The sequence below is a fragment of the Mesoplodon densirostris genome, chromosome 7, assembly GCF_025265405.1.
Source record: "Mesoplodon densirostris isolate mMesDen1 chromosome 7, mMesDen1 primary haplotype, whole genome shotgun sequence".
NCBI lineage: Eukaryota > Metazoa > Chordata > Mammalia > Artiodactyla > Ziphiidae > Mesoplodon > Mesoplodon densirostris.
This window is the reverse complement of record NC_082667.1, coordinates 12,026,251-12,040,748: the sequence shown is the minus strand read 5'-3', so window position 1 is coordinate 12,040,748 and position 14,498 is coordinate 12,026,251.

The window sequence follows — 14,498 nt, the reverse complement described above, 5'->3', positions numbered from 1 at the left end:
TTGAGGGAAGTGAGAATTTTTTTTTTTTTTTTTTTTTTTTGCTGTACGCGGGCCTCTCACCGCTGTGGCCTCTCCCGTTGCGGAGCACAGGCTCCGGACACACAGGCTCCGCGGCCATGGCTCGCGGGCCCAGCCGCTCCGCGGCATGTGGGATCTTCCGGGATCGGGGCACGAACCCGTGTCCCCTGCATCGGCAGGCGGACTCTCAACCACTGCGCCACCAGGGAAGCCCAGGAAGTGAGAATTTTAATAAAAATGGAAAGTGTCGGGTCATAGTCCTAGAATTGCTGTTATTTCATGCTGCTGTGGATCAAAGCCCAATGGATGACTCACTGTTGTGACCCCTGGTCAGAGAGGGAGAGGACAAGTAAATATTTGTGGGAGGCATATCTGACGAGTTGTTTAGAATGACTTCTGTTTGTGAATCCCCAACTCCTCATGCAGTAGCTGAGCAACTCCTCCTATTGAGTAAAATAGAAATGCAGGACGCAGAGGGCCCTCCAGCAGAATGAGAAAGGGATAGGTGAAGAGGAAAAGGAAAAAAAAAAAAGTTTTTGGATATCACTTGAATTGATTTATCTGTGTGTGAGTGCGTGTGTGTTACCAACAGTGTTTGGGCATTTTAAAAGGGTGGTTTGTCCTCCTGCCTCATCCTACCTCAGCTTCAGGCATCAGACCCAAGAACAAACCTTCTGAACATTGGTACATTTAAAAAGTGAAAATGATAAAAATTTCATTGTTTCATTCAAAAGCTTCTATAGAGCTCTAAGGTCTACAGATAAAGATGGAGTAAAAATGTAATTTGATCTTTTGATGAAATATGTGTGGGGTGTGAGATAAGAAAATCCATGTGCATGTGATTCTTTATATAATATATTACTTTGATCGGTCTGTTTTGGGCAGATAGATGCAAGAATGAAAAGGATAAAGGATTCAGTAATGGCTAACAATAAAGATTTTGCCTCAGCAAGACCACGAGTTGCTCCTTTTATTTCTGTATCTGGATGAATAAGGGGAATTTAAAGTGATTTCAACACTGGATGAAATGTAATCCTCCCAGCCAGGGCCAGGCTCACTCAAGCGTGCTAGGTAAATCTCTATGATGCCAGGCCACTGGCATCAACTCCCAAGGCCAGTCAGCCTCAAAAAGGTAGATTCCCCCTACATTTATCAGCTAGCCTGTAGATGAGGAAGATTTCCTTTTATATGGTTTAATTTCAAGTATTTGAACCCTAATCAAGCCTTTGAAACAGAAGGATCCTTACTAGCCTGTTTCTAGTTGGTTTGAAGGCAGAAACTAAATTGAGGAAAATACACAGGAGAAAATATAAAGCATGGCTAAGAGTATTTTTATCCACATGTTCAAAGTCGTATGAAAGGGAATACTGCATTTACTTACTATGTCAGACAGCTCTACCCTGTCTTATGTCATTTGCTCCTCTTTCACAAACAAGGGAAATGAGAATGAGTGTTAACTTGTCCACGGTCCCTCCTCTAGTATATGACAGATTTGGAGAGTTCTGGCTCCAAGGCTCATTCCACAATAGCCAGCTGCCACGGTACACCTAGCAATCGAGATCATCTTAGACTGAAATCCATTCTCCATCTCTGTAATTCACTTCTCTTGGATAAAGCCAGCTACAGACTTGTACAAAATCACTCTCTGTCACAAACCCTATTATGTTTTCCAAACTTTGGGGCAAGTCACTTTTTCTGAGCTCCCTCATTTATGAAATGGAAATAACTAACTTCACAAGTTGTTACATGGTTTAGACAAATTTGAGAATCTGAAAATACTTGTAAATGACATACAAACATCAAGTATACTTAATACCTCAAACAGCTTGGATTAACAGAAGACTTTCGACTGAGGAAAGACTATCTTAGAAATACCAGTTGCTTCCCAGGATCCATCTGGTCACAGCCTAGACTTCACCCTGTTTGTCGTGCCCATGGGCCTTTGGCCACTAGAGACCGACCCAGTTGCACGCACAGCCTCCAGGAATCATCCACCTCTCTGGAGAGGTGAGACCAGGCTGTTCACTACATCCACTGAGATGGCTTTCACAAGCATCAGACAAGTTCTGGAGAAGCCTGGCAGGCTCTGTAAAGAGCCAAGGAAACACGCAAGCCAAGGCACCGCCCAGGATGTGTTAAAGCATGCATTCAGACTTGGAGTCACCCCGCCATTGGCCAGCACCCTCCTCAACACAAGAAGGAACTCAAACTTCATTTAGTTCAATCTCACCATTAAACACATTGCACAAGGAAGCCAGAGAGGTGCCCTGGTGTCCCGGCTGCAAAGTAGAATTAGAACTATAATTTGGTCCAGCACATTCCCCACTGGGCCTCCCTGCTTCTCCATTAGACCAATATCATCTTAGGAAGCCTCAGTTCTCTTTGTTTGCATCCTTTCACTCTCCTGCGTCCAGGGCTCTCTGGCACCCTTCCTTCTAACAAGACTTTGGAAGCTCTGGGAACAGCAGCTCATAACCCAGACTTCTTTTTTTTTTTTTTTTTTTTTGCGGTACATGGGCTTCTCACTGTTGTGGTCTCTCCCGTTGCGGAGCACAGGCTCCGGATGTGCAGGCTCAGCGGCCATGGCTCACGGGCCCAGCCGCTCCATGGCATGTGGGATCTTCCCGGACCGGAGCACGAACCCGTGTCCCCTGCACCGGCAGGCGGACTCTCAACCACTGCGCCACCAGGGAAGCCCAACCCAGACTTCTTTTGCCTCCCCAGACCCCATCTCTATTATAATTTGGTGGTCCCATATCCCACTCCTCCCCTAATATTATGAGGAAAATGGGACACATTCTGAGGTAATGGTTAAATATTCCTTCCAGGTGAGTAGCATTTGAACAAAGGGCCCAGGGAAAATTGTAAAAATAAATTTCTGAGGCAGGTTTCTTATCTTTAGGTCAGACCAACCGTTAGGCGACACCACTAGGAAAGGTTTAGGACTATTTTCTCTTTTCTTACTTAGCAATCCCTAGTTCCTATCCCCAAAGCTTGGGGTGGAAGGAGGGTTGGGAGTTACATAAATAAGTTAAATAGACGAATAAAAGTTCTCAACCTGTTTCTCAGCAATAAAGCTCTAAATCTTTCAGAAGTGTTTTGCCAGATTCCAACCAATGCATAATGACACCTACTTTGGACCAGCACTAAGAATATGGAAATGAATATTAATGATAGTAGCAGACATTTATATGGTGTTTACTCAGCCATTCATCGATCTAATCGCTGTATGTGCATTCACTCATTTACTCCCCACAAGAACCCAATGAGGTAGGTACAAAGGTTTTTATGTTACAACTGAAGAAACAGGGGCACAGAGAGCGGATGCTTCCCTGCCCTGGAAACACTCATGGTCTCCTGAGAAAGATAACAGGTACACACTCAACTGTGACAGAAATCGGGGTGTGGTTAGTCATACGAGAATCTAAAGAGGGGCTGGGGGAGCCCAGAGGAAGGAAGGGTTGGAGGAAGCCTCTCAAAAGAGGCACTTTGGGGCCTTCCCTGGTGGCGCAGTGGTTGAGAGTCCGCCTGCCGATGCAGGGGACACGGGTTCGTGCCCCGGTCCGGGAAGATCCCACATACCGCGGAGCGGCTCGGCTAGTGAGCCATGGCCGCTGAGCCTGCGCGTCCGGAGCCTGTGCTCCGCAACGGGAGAGGCCACCACAGCGAGAGGCCCGCGTACCGCAAAAAACAAAACAAAACAAACAAACAAAAAACAAAGAGGCACTTTGGGAGCTAGGCTTTGAAAAATGACTAGGATTTTGCCCTCAGGAAAAAATAAGGGGGGGTGGTGGTGGTGAGGGATGGGCAAGGACATCTCAGGTAGAAGCAGAAGCACTTGTCAAGATTTGGCTTCTGGAAGGCATGTGGCATGTTCCAGAATGTTCCCCCAAGTGCCCCAGTGGAAGATGAGGTGCAAGGAGTGAGGGGATGATGCCTTGAAGAAAGAATCTATGAAAGGTTTTTGAAGAGGGATAATGCTAGCATCTACCCTTTGTTTCAGAAAAGGAATTCAGGCAGCTAAGTCAGAGCTGTATTAGAGGTGAAAGCTGCTGGAAGCAGAGAGACCCATTAAGAAGATGCTCTTTTGCTCAAGGTAAGGTATGTTTCAGCTATTTGTGGAAATGTTAGAAGCACTAGGAGATAGAGGTGAACACGACACAGTCCCTGATCTCTTAGAATCTGCATTTTGGTGGGGGAAGACAGGAACACACAATAATATAACCGAGTGTTAAAAATTATATAGGAACTCGAAAAAGTGATACAGAATTACTGAGAGTAGGAGCCATGAAGGCCTTTCTCAAGTGGTTATTTCCTGCTGAGATCTGAATGATGACAAGGAGGCAGCCACCAGTAGACCTGAAGGTATTTCGATCACAGGGAACTGCTTTTTGTTTTTGTTTTTAATTTGTTTATTTTTGGCTGGGCTGGGTCTTCGTTGCTGCGCGTGGGCTTTCTCTAGTTGTGGAGAGCGGGGGCTACTCTTTGTTGCAGTGCACAGGCTTCTCATTGCGGTGGCTTCTTTTGTTGTGGAGCACAGGCTCTAGGCGCACGGGCTTCAGTAGTTGTGGTGCACGGGCTCAGTAGTTGTGGCTCACAGGCTCTGGAACGCAGGTCAGTAGTTGTGGTGCACGGGCTTAGTTGTTCCGCGGTGTGCGGGATCTTCCTGGACCAGGGCTTGAACCTGTGTCCCCTGCAGTGGCAGGTGGATTCGTAACCACTGTGCCACCAGAGAAGTCCCAGGGAATGGTTAAGTGCAAACCCTGAGGCAGGAATGAGCTTTCTGTCCTCAAAGCCACATTAGCCTGAAAGAAGGCTAACATGGCTGAAACCAGGTGAGCAGGGGAACCATGCCTGTGCCAAGGCCCTCAGCCAAAGACCAGGGGAAACACACCTGTAAGTAAACAGGTGGGTTTATCACCTGTTGCAGTGAAGAAGAACGCACACTGTGGGAGACTCTCTCTCAGCAAGAGAGTTCTGGAAAGAACTTATATAGGATTTAGGCTTTGGCTGGGTGATTTGGGGGAGGGCCTAAGGAATTTGCTCTAGTTTAGATGCTGTCAGAAAATGGGGGCAAGTCCATGACTGGGTATTTTGTCGGTGGCCCAGTGACCTTGCTTTTGTGTGTGATCAGATAAAACTATGAAGTGACCTTGTTTTGCTGCATTTATCATGGTCTCAGGGAGCTGTGTGAGGTCGCTGTTCCATGGGGTTGTTTAACGTGTTTAGGATCACTGGCTGTGAGCCCCAGACTGACTTGTAAGACTGTGGCAGACCAGCTGTGACCGTCATTTCAATTCTGGACATCAGAGGCTACCTTTTTTCTCCCTCACTACTAATAAGATTATGTGAGGAAAGGGAACTGGATTTTCTTCTAACTGCTGAACACAGACAACAGGTTTACAGCCAACTCTGACAGAAGTCAATGTGTGAAGAGTATTTCCACGTAGATAACAAAGAACAGCTCCTCCTAGATAAAAATGACCAAGACACCAATCATAGAACTGGCCCTGCTTTCTGACAGCACCCAACTCCAGAACAAAACTATGCCTCATTGAATCCTTCCCAGAACTAACTAACCCAGCTCCAAAGCTTATAGCTTCAAATTCCTCCTAACCCTTCTTTTTTGAGGTGCCCATTGCAACAAGCCAATAAACTCAACTTTGTTTGACTATAGGTATTGTCCTGGAGGTCTTTGGCTAAAGGGTATCAACACTGCAAAGGGAAACCATTGAAAAATTTTAAGCTGTAAAGTGACATGTTAGGGTTGACATTTTTAAAATGAGCACTCAAGCCACTATGCACAGGTAGGTTTATGGGGGCAAGACTAGAAGCAAAATATTATCTAGATGATGGAAAACCTGAATTATAACTGACAGTGGGAGTGGAGGAAAGAGAAAATCTCTGAAGATCATGACAGAGGTTTGGAATGGGAAGATGGGGAGAAGGATAGTGAGTCCTAGAAAGAGGGAGGAACCCAAAAACACCCCCTGCCAACTAGGAGGAGGGTGAATAAATTAGGCAGGAAACACAGAAGGGGGAACAGATATTGGGGGTAACAGGGGGTTGCAAGCCTGGTTTTTACATATGTTGAGTTGAATGTGGAGCATAGGTAGCATGGAGGAAGGGGTTGGGAGGTGAGTGACTGAGGTTGAAGCTAGTTGGGAATGTTGGGACTCAACAATAAGGGTCTTGAACCCCATGCTAAAGAATCTTGATTCATTCTATAGGCAGTGAGGAACCATTCAAGGTTTTAGATCAATGACCCTCTTAAAGTCAGCATAAAAGAAACCTTGACAAGAAGGAAGGAAAGGAAAAATACAAATCACCAAAGGTCAGGTCGGTTCTTCTGCCTTAGTCCTAATGGGAACCGAAAGTGTTCTCTTGTCCAACTCCAAGTGCAGATCTGATTCTGATGGTCACTACAGCTTTACTAGACTTAAGGCATATCAGGAACTCACCCCATTCTACATCTCCTGTCTTGGGAAAATTTGCATCTCTAAAGTGTTTCATTTTATTCATTTTATTCTATCTGTGCCCCTACCTCCCTTTCCACATGACTAACTCCTGTTCTTGCTTCAGGATCCAGATCACATATCCCTTTCTTTGTGAAAACATCCCTGATCTATACACCTGTATCACTGCCCTCTCATCTTTGCCGCGACTTGCACCTGGTACATCATCTACTATCACCGTTGCTTCTACTACTGATTACTATGACGACCACTGCTGCTGGTAATGATAATATTGATCTCTGACACTGAACTAGGTGCTCTGCACAAAGCAGCTCATTTAATCCTCACAACAACCTATCACACTCAAGGTTATAATCATTTCTACTTTACAGATAAGAGAACTGAAGTTCAGAAAGGTTAAGTGACTCACCCAAAGTTGCAGAGCTGGGAATTGGCAGAGCTGGGATTCAAATTGAGGTATTTGAATATACAAGTCACATTTTTTCTTTACATAGCTATTATATGACTTAGTACACTGCATATTGGTTATTTATATCTATGTCTCTCTTCTGCTGGGGTGTGGGTCCCTTGAAGGCAGGAGCTGTGTTTTCCCTGGCATAATGTAGATGCTCATCAAAGGTTACCTGAATGAGAGGAGGGAGGCAGGTAGATATAGTGATGAAGGGAATGGAAGATGGTGTGTAGTAGAAGAATGATCACTGTTTATATTGATGTTTCCCAACCTTTTTGACAGAAATGATAATGTTGCTAACTTGGAGAGGATCTGGGTTCTAGGAGAAGGGTGCTCTAGGAAGGAGGAAAGTGGACCATGATAAGCACTGTAAATTTGGCAGCCTCAGTCCCCAATTAGTTACCATAGTGTTGAAGGGATCAATGTATCTTGGCATCCACTGGACAGTCTGTGCTTTATATGAACGGTTAACAAACTATTTCTTAAGGACCATATGGTAAGTATTTTATACTTTTGTGTTATGAGGTCTCTGTTGCAACAATTCAACTCTGCCACTGCAGCATGGAAACAGTTATAGACAACACGTAAACAAATGAGTGTGGCTGTGTTCCAATAAAACTTTATTTACAAAAACAGGTCCCAGGCTGTTGGCCATGTTTGCTGACCCCAGATTTGTATGAATTTTATGCTTCAGAGCTTTGAGTCCTTCTCCTCTCAGCCCAGTTTTTAACTTTGATGAAGTTGCAAGGGAGGCAAAACTTTACCACTACCCACCTTAGATTTTCAGCTGAGACTCTTTACAAAAAGGGAAAAACAACAGTTTATTAAAGTATGCAGTGGGGACTTCCCTGCTTGCACAGTGGTTAAGACTCCCTGCTCCCAATGCAGGGGGCCTGCGTTCGACCAGGGAACTAGATCCCACATGCACGCTGCAACTAAGAGTTCGCATGCCACAACCAAGAGTTTGCATGACACAACTAAGGAGCCAGCCTGCTACAACTAAGACCCAGCGCAACCAAATTAAATAAATAAATAAATAAATAAATAATTTTTTTAAAAAGCATACAGTGTACATCACTCAGGAGAAAACTGAACCAAAAGTAACTCAAAATGGCGGCTTAGAATTCCAATTTATGTAGCATCGTCAACAAGAATAATAAATTTGTAGAGAAATGACAGGACACAGAAAAGCTTAGGCTTCCAAGGGGGGGAAACTATGGGAAGATAAATATATGGGAGGAAAATTAATGGAGTAAAGTTTGTTTGCAGGTTCCTCTGGTGCCTTCTCTGGGCTGATAAGAGTCTGTCTCAGTAAAAATAGTATTTATATCCTGCTTTTTTTTTTTTTTTTTTTTTTTGCTGTACGCGGGCCTCTCACTGCTGTGGCCTCTCCCATTGCGGAGCACAGGCTCCGGACACACAGGCCCCGCGGCCATGGCTCGCGGGCCCAGCCGCTCCGCGGCATGTGGGATCCTCCGGGATCGGGGCACGAACCCGTGTCCCCTGCATCGGCAGGCGGACTCTCAACCACTGCGCCACCAGGGAGGCCCTATATCCTGCTTTTAAGCAGAAAAGGGGGAGCTTTTCCTGCATTTGCTGCTTCTTAATTGCCTTTAGTTCAAAATCATTTTTATGTCAAAGAGCATATTTTGGGATGACTTTCTGGTTTCCTTCAAAGTCCAATTTATTAATTTGTTCTTTTATGAATGGTGCTTTGGGTATCATATCTAAAAATCTTTGCCTAACTCGTCACAGAGTTTTTTTCCCCTATATTTTCTCCTCCAGTTTTTTTATCTTCCCCACTTAGTAAAGGGTCATCCCTCTTAGGAGCCCCTTAAGAATGAATAAATGAATGATTTAAATGAAAGAATGGAAAACCCTTCTTTCTCCCTTACCTCCTGAGCTCTCCCCACCCTGGACTCTCCAAACCATGAAGCTCAGCAGAGATTCTTGAACCCCAGTCTGATTTTTGAGCCCCCAACCTTGCTGATTTTTTTGCCTATAACTTAGTGATTCCCAGCCTTTCAGTGCTACCACATTCTTTTTACAACAAACACACAGCCACTTTTATTTGCACCTCCAACCTGTTTTATTTATTTATTTATTTATTTATTTATTTATTGGCTGCCTCACAGCATGCAGGATCTTAGTTCCCTGACCAGGGATCAAACCTGTGACCCCTGCAGTGGAAGCACGGAGTCTTAACCACTGGACCCCTAGGAAGTCCCCTTCCAACCTGTTTTAAAAACAACAACATAGTTTTTAAATTAAATTTAAAATTAGTTTTCATTGTCAAATTTTCAGGAACTCCTTGAGATAACCAGAGACTATCTGCTTTACAACAGGCCCTCTCTATGAAGTACAGAGAACAATCACTACAGGATGATTTGGACCAAGCCTAAAGCTATAGGTAGTGAAATTGCGACTGGGATAAGGAGTGGGCTTGGAAGCTGGGGCTCAGAGGTTTCCCAGGTTCACCCTTGTGAATCTTCCTCTACAACTGCTCAGTTCTGTTACCCATTTCTTTAGTTTTTAAAAATAATACATGGTGTTTTATGTAAATGCATATCTTACAAAATTTTGAAAAATGAGTTAATCAAGAGGGAATATAAGTACAGAAAATTGGGACTAAGGTTGAGTTTAGCAACAAGAATGTTGAAGACGGGGCCAAAATTTGGCTCTAGGCTCTCTGGAAGTCAAAATAAGGAGAAAGGTCTCTTTGATTTATATGACTTACAGTGTCTGTAAGATCGCAACAACCCAGTTGCCCAAGAGAAGCCTGTTCCAGGAGGGGACATTGTGTGATATCCAAGGAACAGCTCCCTGACAGCAAGTTGTCCATCCGTCCCCATTTTATCAGCTGGGATGGAATTTCAGCAGGCTGTCCACCCTGTTACTCAGAGCTCTAAAAGGAACTTGGAGATTTGGTGGTTACCCCATGCCACCACCTCCCCTTCTCCCATCCTTTTTATTTTTACTTTTTGTCTACTTGCCTAGAATATTTTGAGACAGTGAAAACTGATTTTATTTATCTTTGTTTTTTGTGGGGTTTTTTTGTTTTTTGTTTTTTTTTGGTATGTGGGCCTCTCACTGTTGTGGCCTCTCCCGTTGCGGAGCACAGGCTCCGGACGCGCAGGCCCAGCAGCCATGGCTCACGGGCCCAGCAACTCCGCGGCATGTGGGATCTTCCCGGACCGGGGCACGAACCCGCGTCCCCTGCACCGGCAGGCGGACTCTCAACCACCACGCCACCAGGGAAGCCCTTATCTTTGTATTTATTCAAGCACTTAGACTGGGCAAAATGAAGCTTAAAACTGGTTCATTCATGAGAATTCCCTGGGGGTCCAGTGGTTAGAACTCTGTGACCTCATGGCTGAGGGCCCGGGTTTGATCCCAGGGGAACTAAAATCCCATAAGCTGTGCGGTGCAGCCAAAAAACCAAAAACAAAAAAAAACCCAAAAAGAAAAACAACAAAAAAACTGGTTCAATCATGAAATAATACAGTTAAGAATCCCAGAAGGGCAGATAAACTAAAAGGATTTGATAGCTGAGTCTAATCACCTGGGGCCTCCCAAAATCTCTTCTGGTTTTCTTTCATTCAGCAAACTTGTAGAGCAGCTACCAGGTGTTCTGCCTGCTGCTGAGCTCTGGAAATAACTGCAATGAACACAACACCCTCCTTTCTTTTTTCTTTCTTTTTTTTTTTTTTTTTGGCGATACACCAGCCTCTCACTGATGTGGCCTCTCCCGTTGCGGAGCACAGGCTCCAGATGCGCAGGCTCAGCGGCCATGGCTCACGGGCCCAGCCGCTCTGCGGCATGCAACACCTTCCTTTCTCCCACTCAAAGAGCTCATGAGTGGGTTGGAAGGAGAACTCATGCAGTGACAGGCTCGTAGTTACGTGCTGCTTAAGAGGTTAGGAAGAGTAAGAGACAAATTCTTCCTGGGAAATTGAAGGCGTATGTGCGGGTAGGGGGAGAGGAGGTGAACAGAAATGTATTCTTGTGTATTCTCAGGGAGGTGACCTTTGAATCCAGTCTTGATTGATGAGCAAGATTTCATCAGCCAGGGGCTTCCCTGGTGGCGCAGTGGTTGAGAGTCTGCCTGCTGATGCAGGGGACATGGGTTCGTGCCCTGGTCCGGGAAGATCCCACATGCTGCGGAGTGGCTGGGCCCATGAGCCATGGCTGCTGAGCCTGTGCGTCCGGAGCCCGTGCTCCACAACAGTGAGAGGCCCGTGTACCGCAAAAAAAAAGAAAAAAAAGAAATATACATTTGGTTATTCAGATGGCCAAACATATATTTCTCATATATTTGGTTTTTGTCCATGGTTCCTGGCTTGCAGCTCCCAAAACCCTTGGAATTTCCTTTGCAGTAAGACCAATGGGAGCATCTTCTATAATAGTATTTGGGGCTTCCCTGGTGGTGCAGTGGTTAAGAATCCGCCTGCCAATGCAGGGGACACGGGTTCGTGCCCCAGTCTAGGAAGATCCCACATGCCGCGGAAAGGCTAGGCCCGTGAGCCATGGCCGCTGAGCCTGTGCGTCCAGAGCCTGTGCTCTGCAACGGGAGAGGCCACAGCAGTGAGAGGCCCGCGTACCGCAAAAAAAAAAAAAAGAGACTTCATCAGCCAGGAATTGACATGATGTGGGAATCAGCACAGGGAATGTGTATCATGGGGAGAGGCTAGCTGGAGATCAAGGTGATAAAGTGGACCCAGGCCCAATGGCAAACAGTCACCTATAAAAGTGGAGCGACGTATCTTTTGATTGACATGTCCTATATAATTATTTACAGTGCCTCCTCTCGGTCTCAACAGGGTCCAGATTTGGATGATCACTTACAGAGCCACCCTACTTATAGGATGGTTCATTTTGCCCCTTTTCTTCTTTTTTCCACATCAAAATCTTTTATTATGCCCTGATCCCCATCTTGCTCGTATCAGTCGGAGAGCTCAGTTTTTAGAGCCTGGAGGGCTATTCCAGGAAATGAACTGAGACCATCAGAAATGGGCATTCGGTTTCTGTTGAAAGGATCCTCCTGGGCCAGCAGAACTGAGCAAATCTGAAAATGGGCCTGGCTGAGACAAGAGTCCCATCCCATGCCAGAAACATTATCAGCACCCTCCCAGTTAGAATTTGCGACCCTCATGCATTTTCCCATAATGCTTTCTTTGAAGCTCTATGACATTTTTACAATGGGTAATTTGTTTTGTGGGTGTCTTACCCACTCAACTGTGAGCCCCAATCATACAACTTTGTGTACCCAGTCCGCACATTGTGATAGCTCACTGTGACATGCCAGATGTGAGGCACTGTACCAAGGGATTTCTTTGCATTGTCTCATTTAATCCTTGCAATAATTTATGACATCAGTCTTATGATTATCCCCATTTTATAGGTGAGATTAGTTCTTAGAGAGGTGAGACAATTTTCTTGCAATCACAGAGCTAGTTAGCAGCTGTGCTGGGACTTGAGCCCAGTTTGTCAGATTTGATTCTGGAATCCCACTCTTAAAGCAGTGGCAAGTCAGATTCCAAAGTGTTAGTGTCATCAATTTCAAATTTAGAAAGGCCAGGCTGTTCCAAGGTGCTTTGCATCCATTAGCTCATTTAATCTTCTCAAGTAACCTAGGAATTTAACATGCTAACTTTATAGAGGACGAAACTGAGGCACAAGGGATTTCCAGAGGCCCATATTTGACCCAGACCAAGCCCATAGCTTTACTACTGTGCTCAGCAAAGAATTACATGAAATAATCTTTGCAAAGAATGAATTCTAAATCTGTAGTAGGCACTAGCCATTATTATTCTTATTATTTGTCACATGACTGTGGGCAAGTCACCTCTCTGAGCCTCAATTTCCGCATCCATAGCACAAGAACGACTTACCTACCTTAAGTTCTGTGAAAAAAAGAAAAAGTCTCTATAAATGGTAGTGACCACAAGTCTGGAGAAGGCTCAGGAGAACCACTAGTTGGTCATTTCTTAGCTCACAGTCGGCTCCAATGTGCCCGTATCAGACCAGTAGGAGAAATGATCTCAAACATCTAGAGTTATTTGGATATCAACTGCCTCTTCCTCTCAGGACTCAGAGTTTGCACTATCTCATCAATATCCTGATATATTCCAATTTGTAGCCAGAGTAGATGAAACACCAAGAAGAAAAATGACTCACTTAGGTCACTCAGGTCATGGAAATGGGGTCTTGTCAACCCTGTGAGGCCACACTTGCTGGCTCCCTAGGGTCTCTCCACGTACCTTTGGAATTGGCTCTAAAATTCACACGAGGGGCCCATTTGGGCTAGGTCCTGCATGCCCTGTGGTTCCAAGGTTAGGGTTTAATGTGACACCCTGTTTGTTCTTGTGACAACTACAGACCCACACTCTGGGCTTAAATTGCGATGAGGCTTGTGTTCTAGGAACATTGCAAAACTGAACACTGGTCCCAAGAGACTGCAGTCTTGGGTTAAAGAATGTAAATGTACTCTGGTGTACTTGAGAGAAACAGGATCTCCAAAGGGAAAACTCTTCCATTGGGGGTGAGGACTCTAGTTTTCCAAAGCTAAGTTTCATGGAATATAGAATGAAATGGAAGAGTGGAAGAGTTTTCCCTTGGCTTTCCAGTGTTTTGACTGTGATCATATTTTGATAGTTTGTATCACATCTTACATTGTGATCCCATATAAAACTGTGATCCCATATAAACCATAAAAAACTGACGTTTTTGGTGAATCAAAAATGATTGGAGGGAGTGCCCTGGCAGTCCAGTGGTTAGTGGTTACAACTCTGCGCTTCCACTGCTGAGGGCCTGGGTTCAATCCCTGGCTGGGGAACTAAGATCCCGCAAGCTGTGTGGCGTGGCCAAAAAAAAAAAAAAAAAAAAGATTGGATATGGGCAAATTTATGTGATTAACCTATTTCACAAAATAATTATTATAGCTGTTTCATGCAATGTACTGTTTTCTGTCATTAAAAAAAAATTGCTGATTACAACTTAATTCATTTCATCATCCACAAGTAGGTCAGGTCCTATTTGGAAAACAAAAAACAAAAAGACCCTCTGAGTTAAACCAAGCCCAAGAGGAAACTTTTTGGGTTCAAGGCAATGATTCTGGGAAAACAAATGGACAGAATGAATTTTATAACAGTTACCAAAAAAAAAAAAAATCTAACTTCAAAGCTACATAATATGTCCTGGGGTCAATGCTGATTCTATCTCCCCTGTTCACCCACCCCCCCAGCAAAGAACACCAGGAATACACCTGTATTTGAACAAAGTTGGGTTTATTGGCTCCTTGCAACAAGGGAGGCACCCAACATGAGAGCACACCAAGGAGAATGGGGCGCCTCTCAGCAAGAGGGCATTAGGGAGAGATTGCTACAGGACTTGAGCTTGGGCTAGGTGATTTGGAGGCAGGCTTGAGGAAGTACAGTTTAGTCCTGGTACCTTCAGGAAGTGGGGCCAGTTCTGTGATTAGGTATCTTACATCTTTTTACCTAGGCAGTAGAAGAAACAGAAGGGGCTAGAGCTCTGACTAGCAATGATGCAGC